General features: G+C 47.0%; 1 protein-coding gene across 3 annotated transcripts in view; it reads left to right on the forward strand.

Annotated features, from left to right (window-relative positions):
• The window catches only part of LOC119401763 (G1/S-specific cyclin-D2), a 321,278-nt gene that overhangs the window by 188,630 nt on the left and 118,006 nt on the right, over nt 1–14,642 (forward strand). For all 3 annotated transcript variants that reach the window (XM_037668731.2, XM_037668730.2, XM_037668732.2), the window contains one exon: nt 11,329–11,412. The gene's annotated coding sequence lies outside the window, so the exon portion shown is untranslated. The remainder of the gene's footprint in view (nt 1–11,328; nt 11,413–14,642) is intronic.

The raw sequence follows: 14,642 nt of genomic DNA on the forward strand, positions 1-14,642 counted from the left end.
AAACACCGTGAGGTGGAGAAAGCTTGCAGTGCCTGCGATCCCGGAGTCAGTGCAAAACCACGTAAGGTGAAGCAAGCTTTCGGGGGGCGGGGGGGAGGGGGACCAATACAATTGCTTAAGAATAAAAAGATGTGTGTCGCATTCGAGTCGTCTTAGGCGAAAGCATAAGGAACCATGTGAATATTGTTGCCGGGCTGTTTTTTGGTCATTCATGGCGAGCTGTTGCTGGTTGCGAGGCACGAGTGCTCAGAGACGGCAGGAAGCTTAACAGCTACATATAGTTTAGTCGGGGAGAGCAGAGTTCGTCAGACTGTTCTTCGGCCACTTTCTCCTGACTACAAGTACATTTCTCCCTTGTTCGTAAAAACGATATATTCGTTTTTACAACTTAATAAGCGCAAGAAAAGACTAAGATTTCTTCGAAATCTGCACAAATACGCAAGCAAAAGATACATGCAACGCAACTTTCACGTTTGCTGTATCATTTCGCCCTATTGCCACCTGTACAATACCCATAGAATAGCCTTGTACTAACGAGTACATTGTCATTGCGTACGATGACCTGACATCTTGATGTTCTATGTGCATTTCTTGGTCTGCTACGGATTATCACGGCCTATTCAGCTGTTCTTGCCACAACCAGTGCGCTACGAATAATAAGCGCTAAGAGCACCGTTAAGAAAACGCTACGTATACATACAAAGTCTCATTCATAGGTGGACGTATTGAAAATTAGAGGTGACTTACAGGCAACGAAGCGAGGAACCCCGCCGATGCGGCTCCCACGTGCAGTGGACTAAGAAAATTAATGCAACATATGGTGCCACGTTAAACGTGAACGTCTGCTTGCTTAAAGGGTCCCTAAACAACCTCTGAAAATACGAAGAACGAGCGCGTTATACTGTCCCCTGGCGTTTCCCGTCTTCTCGGCACATTTCGTGACGCCAGCAGTCTGTTCACGTGACGTCATGAGGAAGGAAGCTCTCGATTGGTCCATATACGAGGAGTATCAGTTGTCAATTGTCTCCTACCTTGCTTCGCCATGCAGTCACACGCCCGTTCTCCTTGTTTCGCATGGCTATAATGCGCGACCAACTGATTTCACTTCGTTTTGTGCGAAGCGGTGATATGAGCATGTAACCGAAAAGCGTGAAATCCTGATAGGCTCAACGCTTAGCCCGGACATTGTCCACATGTTTTATGAAGAAATATGTGGCGAGGAGGAGATAGCGTTAGTAGAAAGGGTAGTCAAGACGAGAAAGAAACCACATCCTTGTCTTTGAACTCGGTGCGATTTAGGGGCCCTTTAATGAATGCGCGCCTGATTGAATGCACCAGTATATAGATGTTCTAAAAACTATATATTAGGCAGCGATGCAAATCGCGTTTTTGTTAAATGCATTCGTTGTGTGCACTGTCGCCTTCCGTGGCACGCAACATTCACTGTTTTTTCTCGTACATATGGTGTTCCTTTGAGAGCCTCTTCATTCTTAAAGACATAAAATTAATGTAATTTTTCGCCTGTTATACCGAGCCAAATTTTCCTGTCCTTGTACAAATCCGCCCAGGACTGTACCCATAACAGTACAACAATATGCATATAACCATACGGTCTATTCATTAGGCAACATGAAAGAAGATCTTCAATACAATCGTGCTATCTAGAGAAATAAAGACAATTTTGATATTTGTGCAGTTTGCCGATGGAGTTCTTGCGGGCATTAAAGCTTTCTTTCTTTTTTTTCGCACGTCCCACGTTTCGATATCTTTTCAGGCCGTCTGCTCTATAGTACGCGTGCGTACACGGCATTCATTCATGCACTTCCTGTCGTCAGCGTGAGCGGCAAGAACGACAGCGCATCGCCCCGCACCCACTGACGAGATCGATACTCGCAGGAACACCTCGACGAACCACAAACATAAGCGTCCGTAAAACGCAACAGACAAACAGAAAGACATATCCGTGCCACCGGTGCACACACAGACACCGACAGATTCACACGCCCGCGACCCATGGGAAATTGATCCGGATCGCTGCAGAGCCGAGGAGGGCAATGCGTTTTTCGTACTCCCAGAGGAAACAGACTTGCCACGCGGAGGATCCAGAGCAAAACAAGTAAACGGAGTGAAACAAGAAATGCTGCGAGGAGGCCGTGGTACTGCTTATAACGGCAGCCGACGACCTTGGCCGATACGATGCCTTCGCCGAGGTTCGACGAGAGAAAACAAAACTGGACGCCTTTCTCAATTCGCAGGGGTCAAGGCCTGTCCGATGACGTGTACCTCGCTTTGCCTGACGACGCTTTTTTTTTTTTTTCGGCCTAGAGACAGGCTTCCAGGCACTCACCTGTACGTCTTCCGCGCAGCCCGATTCAATGCAAAGAAAAATTCTGGCGAAATGAATTAAATTGCTGCCCAGACACGATTGTCAGAGCATCAATGACATTATGGCCGAATGAATTAACTATAAGCTGTTGTCATTGTATATGCCAGTGTCAGTGTATCACTGGCAGAGCATCACTGGCAGAGCATCGCTGACATTCTGATAGAATGAATGAACTAAATATTTACCTGCGTAGATCCGAGAGCATCGCCGTCAGAGCATCAGTGGCGTAGTATCATTGACAGGGTATCACTGGCAGAGTATCATTGTCACAGCATCATTGCTAGAGCATCATTGGCAGAACATCATTTTCAGGGGTTCAGTGGCAGAGTATCACTAGCAGAGCATCATTGATAAAGTATTATTGGCAGAACATTATTAGCGTTAACTAACTAACGTTTTGTCTAAGCCTATTCCTGAGCATCATTGTCATGCAGAGTATCATTGGCAGATCATTACTGGCAGAGCAAGATCGGCAGAGCATCATTGGTATTCTGGCGGAATGAATTAACCAAGTTGTTTATCCATATCTCACAGCATCAGTGAATTGAGATTGAATGAAGATAACGGTGCTGTAACAGCAGTAGATGACCAACACTTTCCGTCATATACCCAACAGTTGCCCTCAGCTAACATATGGTAACATTAGCCAACATTTCTCGATATCAACCATTATTTAGCCAAAACTAACCAACACTAAGCAGCCCTGGTATCACGGGAGTATAAATGCGGTAGGCCAGTACACCGTGGCTCACCGTTCACAAATATTAGGAGGGGTGTGAGATAGAAGGGGTACGGTAGCATTCATGCTCTCCCGCAACGTAGCAGCTTCAAGCGACGCTGACAAGAATAGGACACCGCTTCGAGGAAGGCGTGATTTGTGTCGAACAGACCGGGTTTCTCACTCTCGTAGCCTTTATAGTTATGCAACAACACAAGTTTTTAGCCCCTCGAGGGCACAGCTCTACAGCGCTCTATAGGCAAACGTGCGGCGCACTGTATGTCTTTCAGCTACACTCTAAAAGAAAAAGCGGTCATTTGACTCTCTTTTTATACATGTGAGAGTCACATGTGTAAACCTTCCTTTAGAGAGGCAAATTGACGCTCTCTAGGAGAGTCGTGCATTGACTCTCTTTTGTAAAATCGTGCGTTCCACGACTCTCCTAAAGAGGGTCAACGCGCCTCTCTAAAGGGAGTGCTACACGTATGACTTTCAGATGCATAAAAAGAGAGTCACAGTTCTTAGAGTGATAGTATGCAATGACTGAGGCTAATGCACATCGCCTGCGAAGCGTATTGCGCGTGCAGCCACACGCATGAGTAGGAGTGCCAGTTACTAACTTTAACGCAAGGTAACGTAGGCGAGTGTGTCGTGAATTGGTAATGTAAAGTGGACTTGAGTGAGTTCTTCCACTCCGAACTCATTTAATGCAAATGTAGCTTGATCTGCAATCATCATCATTATCGTAAGCTTGTCTTATGTCCACTTCCTCCTCCAGCGATCTCCAACCCACCCTGTCCTAAGCGAGCTGATTCAACTTTATGCCTGCCAATTTCTTGATTTCGTCACCCCGGAATCAGAAATAAGAATTTTATTTTGATTCTAACACTTGACGCTTTGCCTAACACTTCGCGGTATTCGGCCACTCTTCCCATCTCTTCGTATCCATTCCGTAGCTCTAACTGACCATCACTTACCTGTCCTTCGCATTACTTGACTTGACCAGGTGAATTTTTTGCTCTTAATGTGAACTACACTGTAAGCAAAAAAGAGTTATACATAGGAGAGTCACATAGGAGAGTTATACGTAGGAGAGTCACATGTCCAGCAAAGAAGAGTCAAAGGCCACCTTTTTTTCTTAGAGTGTAGCGCACGCCCTGATGGAGGTTTTAAATACCCCGTCCAGGCGGAGTAAAATGTTTGCTCCCGTAAAGGATGGAGTTTTTGGATGGAATGAGGGGAGTATCTGTTTACATCCATCGGGGAACTTTTTCAGGTAAGTGTGGAAGTAAATTTTTACAACCATCGAAAAAAATACACTTTTCGCTGTCGCACCATGCACCAGAGAATCTTTAATTAAATTAGTATCGAAGCAGACAACGTCAATCACAAATACACAAACATGCACACAACGTCCGCAACGTACGCCCATCATATTTCGTTCTATAGCACGCTGTGTGGTTCTTAACTTTTCGAGTTTGTTCTTCGTTCTTCATTATCCTTCAAGTTTCGACCCCATAAGTTTGAGCAGGCAAAATGCCTTGTGTGTACCACCAAAACACCGTTATTTGTGAACGGCGCGCCACACGGACAGTCGGACTTCAGGCGGCCACTCACGCGCACGTACATCACTGTTGACGCGCCACTGAGAATGATAAGAGCAACTAGGGCGTTTTAGAAATAGCGGACACTGATTCATCGCACGCTATCGGCGCTGCGTACAAAACAGCCCCAGTAGAGTTTGAGTTCTGTGTATGAGCAGAGTCGCTGGCGCTATATTGTCGCCACGTTAACCATTCTATCAATAAATCGATTTTGATATTAAGCACAGAGCTATTAAAACACCGAAATCTTGGAATTGGGTCTAACATAAACATTCGAGCATGGCTCAAAGCCCATACTAGCATACAAGTTAAGCAAACTCGTGGGAATCGGTGTCATGCGAAGAAGTTTTATGCCATGCCATGCACGGATATTGTTATATCCGAGTTAAAATAATCAGCATGACTGTGTCAGGTGATCTGCGTCATCCACTTCATTACATGCATGTCCCTGCATGTATTTGTGGCATGTACTCATATGTCATGCAAATTTTGATATTCCCGTTCACGAAAGAACCGCAATTTCATATTGTGATTTGTGTCATTCATGTCGTGACATGCATGACATGTATCCAAAAAAAGGAAAGAGTTCGGGGGAACATGGAGAAGGGACGAAAAATTCGTCAACACGGGGTGCCGCTGCAGCCGACGCTTCGACAAGGGGACTTGTCTTCTTGAAGGCTGCAACTTGATGAACAGTGTACCTTCTTCAAGGCTACACTGTTCTTCAAGTTGCCGCCTTGAAGAAGGCAGGTCCGCTTGTCGAAGCGTCGGCTGCAGCGGCACCCCGTGTTGACGAATTTTTCATCCCTGCATGACATGCATGCCATACTATGACACGTCAGTTATCTTTGTCATGCATGCATATCATTCCGTGGGCATTCTGATATTACTAAGTTAACGATATGACCACGTGGGCTCTGGAACGAAAGAAAGCGAGTTAATTACTGAAGTCGTTTAGACTGCCGAGACCGTTAACCCGAGAGCTTTAGGAACTCGACCCTCCCCGAACAGACCCCCTTCATCCAGTCCGTTCAGCTTCCAGCCACCTGTGAACAGGTGTCAACCGCGGCACGCGAACAGCTCGGGCAGCCCTTCACACTTTCACCGAGCGAGCAGCTAGGGGTCGCGACATCCTCCGCACGCTTGGCTGGTCTTCGCTTTGGCACGTGTGGGCGAGCTAGCTTCTTCCGAGCATCGACAAAGAGCCAGCAGGTGCCGGCCTGTTGCGGTCTGCCGGCACACGCGTCCACCACGCGCCATCCCCTCCGTATATACTGGGTCCTGAGCGGTAACAGGTGCGGTTCCGGTGGGGCCTTGTCATGGTGGGGGTTGTTAGTAACCAGCGTCTGGAACAGGTGCGAAGTTTCCGGCGCACTCAGCTGAGACGTGGGCTCCCGTTCTGTTTCGCCTAGAGCATCCGGACCCGTGAACCTATTGTTTAGTCTTTCTTTTGTTTTCCTCCTTGTCTGTTTAGTACGAACGGGTTGCCACATTGCATATGCTACGTTAGCTAGGTGGAAATCCTTTCCGCAGGCGCCCTGTCCCATGCAAGAAATGTGGGGTTGACTCGTTGAACTCCATGCCGGCTATTGTAGTCAGTTCGAACAGTCTCACAACGCGAACTGACGCTAGAGAACTTGGAAGCTAACGGCTCGGAGTAGAATCTACCATTTATGTATGTTCCCCTTATGTACGTTCGTGCGTGTGGTTTGTATGTATGCGTGTATATATACACAGGTAATATTTAAAAATTTCGGCGGGGTTTGGACAGCCTCCCCCCCGCCCCCTCTGGCTACACCAATGGAACAGTGGAAATTGGGACAAGCTGTTACACACCAAGATAACCAGAATGCATGCTCAGGCTGTCTTCCGGAACCTGACACATCGTTTTGGACCCTACCTAAGTATCATAAATTGCTTCGGAAAAAGCCAAAGAAAACATGAGCTCCTCTCATCTTAGAAATAAAAACATTCTACTTCATCGCGCGACCTCTCAAAACTACACAGCTTGACTCTCGCTCAGTTAACAGGATGTCCCAGAGCGTATACTGGTTTCTTTCAGTGATCGCTGCCCTGCTTTGGAACAGCGTGTCTATTCCGTCGGTCTTAGGCTAATCGATCGATCAATCAACCCGAAAATGGGCGTTACAATCGGACGTGACAGTTCTTGGAGGGACCAAAGCGACCATGGACGCGCGATCTATAAACGTCGTTTCTCATGGACACGATCGGAGCGTATTTCTCAAAACCTCTTTTTCGCCGCGTAGAAGACAACGGGATTCTCAGAGGTGGTGGAAGGGGCACATAAGGGCATGACGGCGTTTTAGAGGGCGACCGTATAAAGCGGAGGACCAATTTTTCAACGGCAAGTGTGTGTATACAAACACAGAAATAAAGTGGCCGCTGGCACAGCGGTCCCTCCCAGCTGGTCTCTGTGATCACCAGAGCGTGACTCGGATGCCGCTGCATGGCGCTGATGGTCCATTGTGCGCCGGTCAAACGTCTGCTCCTTAAGCGACCGTTCCAAAACGATTTCTTCAACACACACACACACACACACACACACACACACACACACACACACACACACACACACACACACACACACACACACACACACACACACACACACACACACACACACACACACACACACACACACACACACACTTGCTGCTTAACGGGCAGCAGGAGGTGAGGGTGAAGAACACTGCCAGGCGCGAGCTTCTCATGTATGGTTGTCCGCGGCGTGGCGGCGGAAGTGCTTATATAATGACTCGGGCGATGTAGGGTGCATTCTCGAATCTCCAATAGAAGGACCGTCGTGGTCTTCACATAGTCCGGTTCGCGCCTTCCGTTGCTGCTTGGGTCTTCGAAGGTGCCGCGGAGGTCAAGGCGGTCTGCTCGAGATCTCATCGATGACGCCGAGTATTTCGTATACCGTTGAGATCTGCAGAACGTTTTGACAGGAATCATCCTTCCGAATGAACGCGCTTCTTATTAATGGTTTACAAATGTGTTTGCGGAGTGCCGACAGAGTCGCTCGTAATGAAGTGATAGTGTTCATCGTTCCTGAAGATGGTTTGGCTGTCCAGTTCATACCCTCTTCTTCGCAGGAACACTTCGAACTCTCGGCTGGCAACGGCAAGTATCTTATGCGTGATGCCTATTTTTTTATGTCCTAATCGTTAACTTTTTATGCGCTAGAGTAATAGTCCACGATTTAATAGTCTTATGGGAATCGTGCTTCGATTTCTAAGTGCTTCTTCTTGGTGGTGTTTTTGCTGGCATTGTGGCAGAATGCTTTGTCTAAGGGCATGAAAGGTTGCACGGCCCCTTATGCCTTCTCATAAGACGTCTCAAAGGCGAAAGCCATTTTTAAGTGCGAAGCATTTCTGAGTGAACCCAAGGCACTTTGAGCGTTTCTATCTATCGACCTATCTATCAGCCGCCTACGTCTGGGCGCTCTTGTGATGGCCTCCTTAACTTGCTGTAGACATAAATTGGTATGGGAAGGTAAGAGAGTTTAACGAATATGATTGTCTGGTCATGATATGAAAAAACGCCAGGCCTGCGCTGAAACCGCAGCACAGTCACAGCGAAAGCTGGAAGAGTGGCGTTTCTAAAGCACCGTTGTAAGCTCTCTTGGGGCTACTACTACAAGTACACTAGCAAGGTACCCACAATAAATCACAATTGTTGTGAAGTTCGGAAGCACTTACTAAGCCATTATCCGTCATTCTGCGGAGAAGCGAGGCACCAGCTACACGTCTGTAAGCATTATGTGCACTTTGTTGACGCGACGACTGATGACGATGAAGAATTATGGCTCAACCCTTTGTAATGGGTTGGAAGCTTTAAACGGCCCACCAGTTATGTAATTTGCATTAGGTGACGCCCGGTCGCTATGTCCCTCTCCCGCCATGCTGTATAACATACGTTGACGTGGGAGAGAGAGTGGGGGGGGGGGCGAAGAACTTTACTGAGACCCCGAGGAAATGGATCATGCGCTTATGGGCTTCCTTGGCAACTAATACAAGTGCACTTGCGAAGAACCCACTATGCTATAAATCATTGTAATTTTTGAGAAGTAAGAAAGCAGGCATTATGCCATTTTTCGTCATTCTACGGAGAGCCGTGGTACCTGCTAAACGCATGTAAGGCATTATGCGCACTTTGTTGATGCTGTGCCTCATGACGATGAAGAATTATGGCGGAGCCCTTTGTAATGGGTTCGAAGCATTCAACAACCTTCTCCTTGCGCAATTCGCATTGTGTGACGCCTGATTACAGAATTCGCGTTGTGCGACGCTTGGTGTTTATTTTACTCTTCTACCACGCTATATTGCATATGTTAATGTGGTTCCTTCCCGACATGAAGCCTGTATAGGACCTTTTGCAAAGCAGTTTCAAGCACCGGCATGGCTCAGAGGTTGAATACTGGGCTCCTACGCAGAGGGCCCAGGTTCGAACATCGTTACATCCTTGAATTTTCTTCTTATTTCGTTTTTTTTTTCTTATTTCGAGCGATAGTGGTTACGGACACCGGCGGCGGCGGCGGCGGCGGCGGACAACTACGGCGCCGAAAACGGCCGGTGAAATGATCTCATAACAGCTTTCGCTGTAAAAACGTGAATGTCCTCGCGTACGTCGTCAAACCCTTTCCTCCAGACACGTGTGGCACATACCCGTATACCATGGGCCGCGGTATGCGGGTATGCGGCACAGGAGAATGACAGTTTATGTCTACCCAGGAACGGCGAGAACAGACATTGGCCATTTAAATGAGAGGGAGTTAAGAAAAACCGACATCGGCAGCGTTTGACCCGACGAATGCGAAGAATAAAAGTCAGGATCCAGCAGGTGTCGAACTCAAGCGTTCTGCGTGGCAGTCAGGTATTCTACCACAGAGCCACGTCAGGTCTATAAACTTGTTTGGAAAAACAGCCTATGCAGGCGTAATGTTTGTGCAACGTCGATTGTGGTTGTGGTGCTGGCTATCTAATTTTATAACAAAGCAATAAACACTACGTATGTGCTCCTATGATACAGGGGTCGTGTCGGGTTAACGTCAATACTGGTTCCAGCGTTGGCTCCGCTTTTGTAGTCTAATAAACGATACATTTCATCCTTATGATTTAGCAAGCTGTATTCAAGCGTTCCTCGACCCCGGAGGAATACGCTAATGAAAGTTGTCTATGATATTCACATCAATCGCACCGTCAAGTGCACCTCGTTTCGATAATACTGACGTCTGTGCTATAACGTGGGTGCTGTTCACACAACTACTACACTTACAAAAACACGGCGATCCACCTCGTAACGCTTGGCTCAGAGAGAGAAAAAAAAAATGCAGCATTGACATTACTTGCCGACTGCTTCGAATGAAATCCATTCCGACAAGGCATGGGATCTGCCGAATTTTTCTTGTCAGTCGATTATACTAATCCTTGCCCCACTCCTGAAGCTTTTTGCTCCTCATGTGCCATTGCATTGCCTCCGGTATCGGTCCAACTTTGACGAAGCGACGATGTCATGCGATGACGTCATCATGAAACGTCATAGTGACGTCATGGTGGCGTCATATATTTTGACGATGTGTGACAACACGATGGCGTCAGAAGTTGTGACGATATGTGATGCCATCTATGAACTCATCTCTGATCCCGTGACTTTTTGCATCGTTCGTGTTGACAGTGATGGTCCCCTTTCCCGTTTGATAAGACATCTGAATCTTTCGCCTTAAAACGTATTGTAGTACATTCTCAGACAAGGAAGGCGTGATACCGTGTTGTGGCATTTGCACTTGCTGCTTCCGAGAAACGAGGTATTTCATGGCTACTGATGCGATCAGTAGGCGGTCTTCGTGGGGTCTTTGTGACAATGGCCTATTGCATGTTTCTGCACTGGTAGCTGATTTCCGTAGATAAACTGTAGACAATTGTTCGCGTGCTTTCATGTGCGTGTCCGCCTTCTTATCCAGTCAGTAATCAGCATTCTTTGTAGTTTTTCGCTGACGCTGGACTGCGGCAGTTAGTCGTGTGAAAGTGTCATATATATAAAAAAAGTTCATTATGCCTTTAAATAACGATTCAAGCACATCTTTGAAATCTAATATATTACAGGAATAGTAGCTCTGAAAGCATATGCCACCACTCTTTGTTAACTATATATCGTTTGTGGAAAAGAAAAGAGCAAATCATTTGCCCACGTTCTAAATTGCACACAACACAATCATCCACTCAAAATTCAGTTTTCTAAGGGTGACCTTGCTGATAATTGTTTAGGAATTTGCAATATTCGAGCAGGCTAACGAATGTGAACATTTTGAATATTCTCTATATGTAATGTGTGCTTCCTTTATACCCATATATTTATTCCCGTTGATGTAATTGTACCGGTTGTATTGCTGCCTTCGCTGGTGACATGTGTTACCTAAGAATTCTGAGCTTTTTTTTTTGGTGTGTTCCTGTAGTTGTGCAGCTTCGAAAATTGCAATATTCCGTGTCTTTTTCTTGTTTCTTTGTGTTTTCGACAGGCGGTTCGTACATGTCGTGAACCAAATCGATGTCACGGAAAAACATGCAATTGTGTATGATAACTTGTTCTTGTTTCTTCAGTAACGACACTGGCTGAAACGTGCGGATATTGAGACCGGCGGACGAGGCGTGACGTCAACCATTTCACCAGAGCAAAGAATTGAGGTGAGCGCTGCGGAATTTCAATTGCGAAATTACATTGGTTGTAAATAGAATGTGTCTCAACGAATGTGGTATTGCACTGCACTTTGTTGTATTTAGTCCTGGTTGCGACCGACATACCCACATTGCTCAGCCTCACAGAACTGAGCCTTCTAAAAACAGCTTCGTACTCTTAAACTGAGCACATTTTCATAATTCTGCATGAAATGTGTTATCGACCTTTTAGCCAATGACGTAACCAGGAGGGGGGGTGGGCAAGGAAATGGGGTCCTACCGGCTTGATGGTGGACACTTGCCAGACAAGCAGACTGTAGCAAGCCTTAGTCGTGTAGAGTGACAGGGTTAGCATTGGTGCGTTATACAACTCCTATATTTGATCTGGTTTTCTTTCGTATAAACGCAGAGATCTTCGAAACACATCGCGGATGAAATAAGGAAATTTATGGGTACAACTACTTCCTTAACTGCCACGAACGTACAGTGAAGCAAACATTCAAATAAATCAGTTTGGTTCTGTAAAAGTACTCAAATACAATGGCACGCCAGAAAGTAGCAAAAAGAGAGCACAAAAAAAAAGGTCTGGCCATCATGTGTAAGCCGTAACCACCGACTTCGAAGAAGATATGATTAACTCACTATGATCACTACTATGATCAGTACGTTTAATTTTTGGGTAGTGAGCGTTTTTTGTAGCCCCTGTTCAAACGTTATCCTCCTTTCTATCGAAATATGAAGTTCCGTTCACATTTTCGAACAAAACAACGCCTTCTTTCTGCCTCGTCATTTTGTCCCACATTTAATGTCTGTCCACAAAGCGAACCTTGGCTTGAACGGCGATTGACACGGTGCAGCGACCGCTGCAACAACGAACCCCCCCCCCCCCCCCACCATAAAGCAAGAACCAAAAACAAACAAACATATATATAAAAGGGACACCGCGTCTTAGCCAAAGGCGTCGCGGCAATCCTTTGCTCACTACGTTGTCTGTGGGGGTCGTTTGCCGCCGCAGCGCGGCAGCGCCAAACCGAGGGGTGTCAAGAGGAAGGGACGTGCAGGTCTGGTTCAGCAGGAGCAGTTGTCCTTGGAATGCTCCGCGCGTGCCCCCACTTCGAGTTCGCGCCGCCGACACCACGCGGCGCTGCCGCCCGCCCGCTCGTTGCGTACTCTTCTTCTCCGGCGCGGCGTCTTCCTCTTCTTCCTCCCTCGATCGTGCTCGCGCAGACACATGCACGCACGCACTCAGACAGATACACAGACAGTGCGGAGAAGAAAAGCCGCTTGCGATGCACTTCCCACGTCGCCATTCCGGCTTGCATATTTTTCCTCTTGCCTCTCGACTTTGCTTCTTCGTCTTCTTCTTCGTGGAGAGCTTCCTCGCCCTGCTGCCCGACAGTCTGTGAGGCCCTCCGTCGAACGCCCGTCTCTTGTTCTTGTTGACTTTTGATCTCCGAACGTAGAGAAGAGGACGGTGCTCCGAGGCGACCACACCTCGGGCGAGATTCTTGCTTCCTCCCGAAAGGGCTCAGAGAGAAACGTCGCCCGCCGCCGCTGCCTGCATGGCCGACTTACACATATGCGTGGGTCAGGATAGCAATTTCAGGGACTTTGGTTGGGGTTCATGACTTCGATAAAGAGCGCCACGCACGGTAGTGCGGGGAATAGAAGTTATGTGGTTAAGGGTTATTCGTTTGTTCAAATATATATATACACAATGACACGCGTGGACCACGAAGAGGAGGCACTTAAATGAATAAACACTCAAAGTGCCTAAAAACACATCTAAACTAGATGTATAAATACAATACCTAAAGGCTATACAAACCGTGGCAACGCACAGCATTAATACAATGATAAAAATCTCAAAGACACATAACAGTGATGGAATCGAAAGGTCGCACCCACGTACGATGAACTTTGAAGAGAATAAAAAATACGAAGGTGAGGAGGAAAATGTTTCTGCTCAGCGTTGGCGCTGCATAATGAAGAGCGGGGCTAGTAAAATGTTTGAAATACTTCATCAATGCCCATTATCACTTATGGCAATCTCACTTTCGTTGAACACCCAGCCGTTTGTTTTCCTTTTTTGCTATTTGACAACCCCAAAGGTAAACTTGCGGGTTCATTGGTAGACGAAGATATATAAGCTACACTCTTAATCAGGTCCCGCTTAAAGTGCTAGATACAGCCGGGAAACCAGACATTTTTCGTTTGGTTTCCTTGATACAGCCAGCATTTAACCAGGATTTGATTAAGAGTGTATTTCACGAAAGCGAGAATTTATTAGTGAAAGCAAGCATAAAAACGGGTCATGCGAAGTAAAATTTATGCTACCCATGTTCTACGTGTATAATTTACGAGCCAGTATTCGTAGTTAGAACTTCCGCCTACCGCCGTTTCATGAAAAATTTGCTGTCTTCGGCATGCAAAACCTCCTCTTTTCGCTCACTTGTAATCGTATTTACGTCTCTTACTGAATCTAAGCCGAACAATGTTGCCGGGTTGTCTTTCATTCTTCCCATTCTAAATTTCTCTTTCACGCCTTTACGAAGCACACGGCATGCAACTTGCTCGTTGCAATGCCCGCAATATAGCTGACGTCCCAAAAGCTCCGAGACATCCCGCCATCATTCCATGCGTCCGAGATTCACAGCCATCGCAAATGCAACACGCCAGAGGCAGCGCATCCTTTCGCACTGACCGCAAGATATACCCTTTCACGAAGGAACCAGAATTCCGCGGGCCAACGCCCGGACTCCTGCGCGAAGCTTCCACAGAGACCTACATTTCGCATAGAGCTGGCACAAAATTAACGATCGTGTCATGATCAGCGAAGGAGGGGGTCTCCCGCACCCTTCGTGGTGCAGGCAAGCCTTCAAGACCAAACCGAAGATACAAAATGCGGAACAGGCAGAAGAAGGGAGGGTGATCAGTGGCGAAGCCGCTACTCCCGTCTGCGCAACCTCTTTTCTTTATCTGCAATCTTCGAATCATCCCTCCCCACCACCAACCCAACCCCACTCAAAGAAGGCCGATGCCTCTGGAACTAGGAGGCCTCTAGTGCTAATACGAAAGAAAAAAAAAAAAAGGAACGCTGGTACCGCGGATAACAACAAAGGCACCCAGACGATGCAAACTCACAGAGAAATCGAAACACCGAGAACCAAATGCACGTCGCCCAATCCGGCGGACCAATCGTACGAGCCCGAAGAAGGGTACAACCGTGGCAGACATAA

The sequence above is a fragment of the Rhipicephalus sanguineus genome, chromosome 8 (genome assembly GCF_013339695.2).
Source record: "Rhipicephalus sanguineus isolate Rsan-2018 chromosome 8, BIME_Rsan_1.4, whole genome shotgun sequence".
Taxonomy (NCBI): domain Eukaryota; kingdom Metazoa; phylum Arthropoda; class Arachnida; order Ixodida; family Ixodidae; genus Rhipicephalus; species Rhipicephalus sanguineus.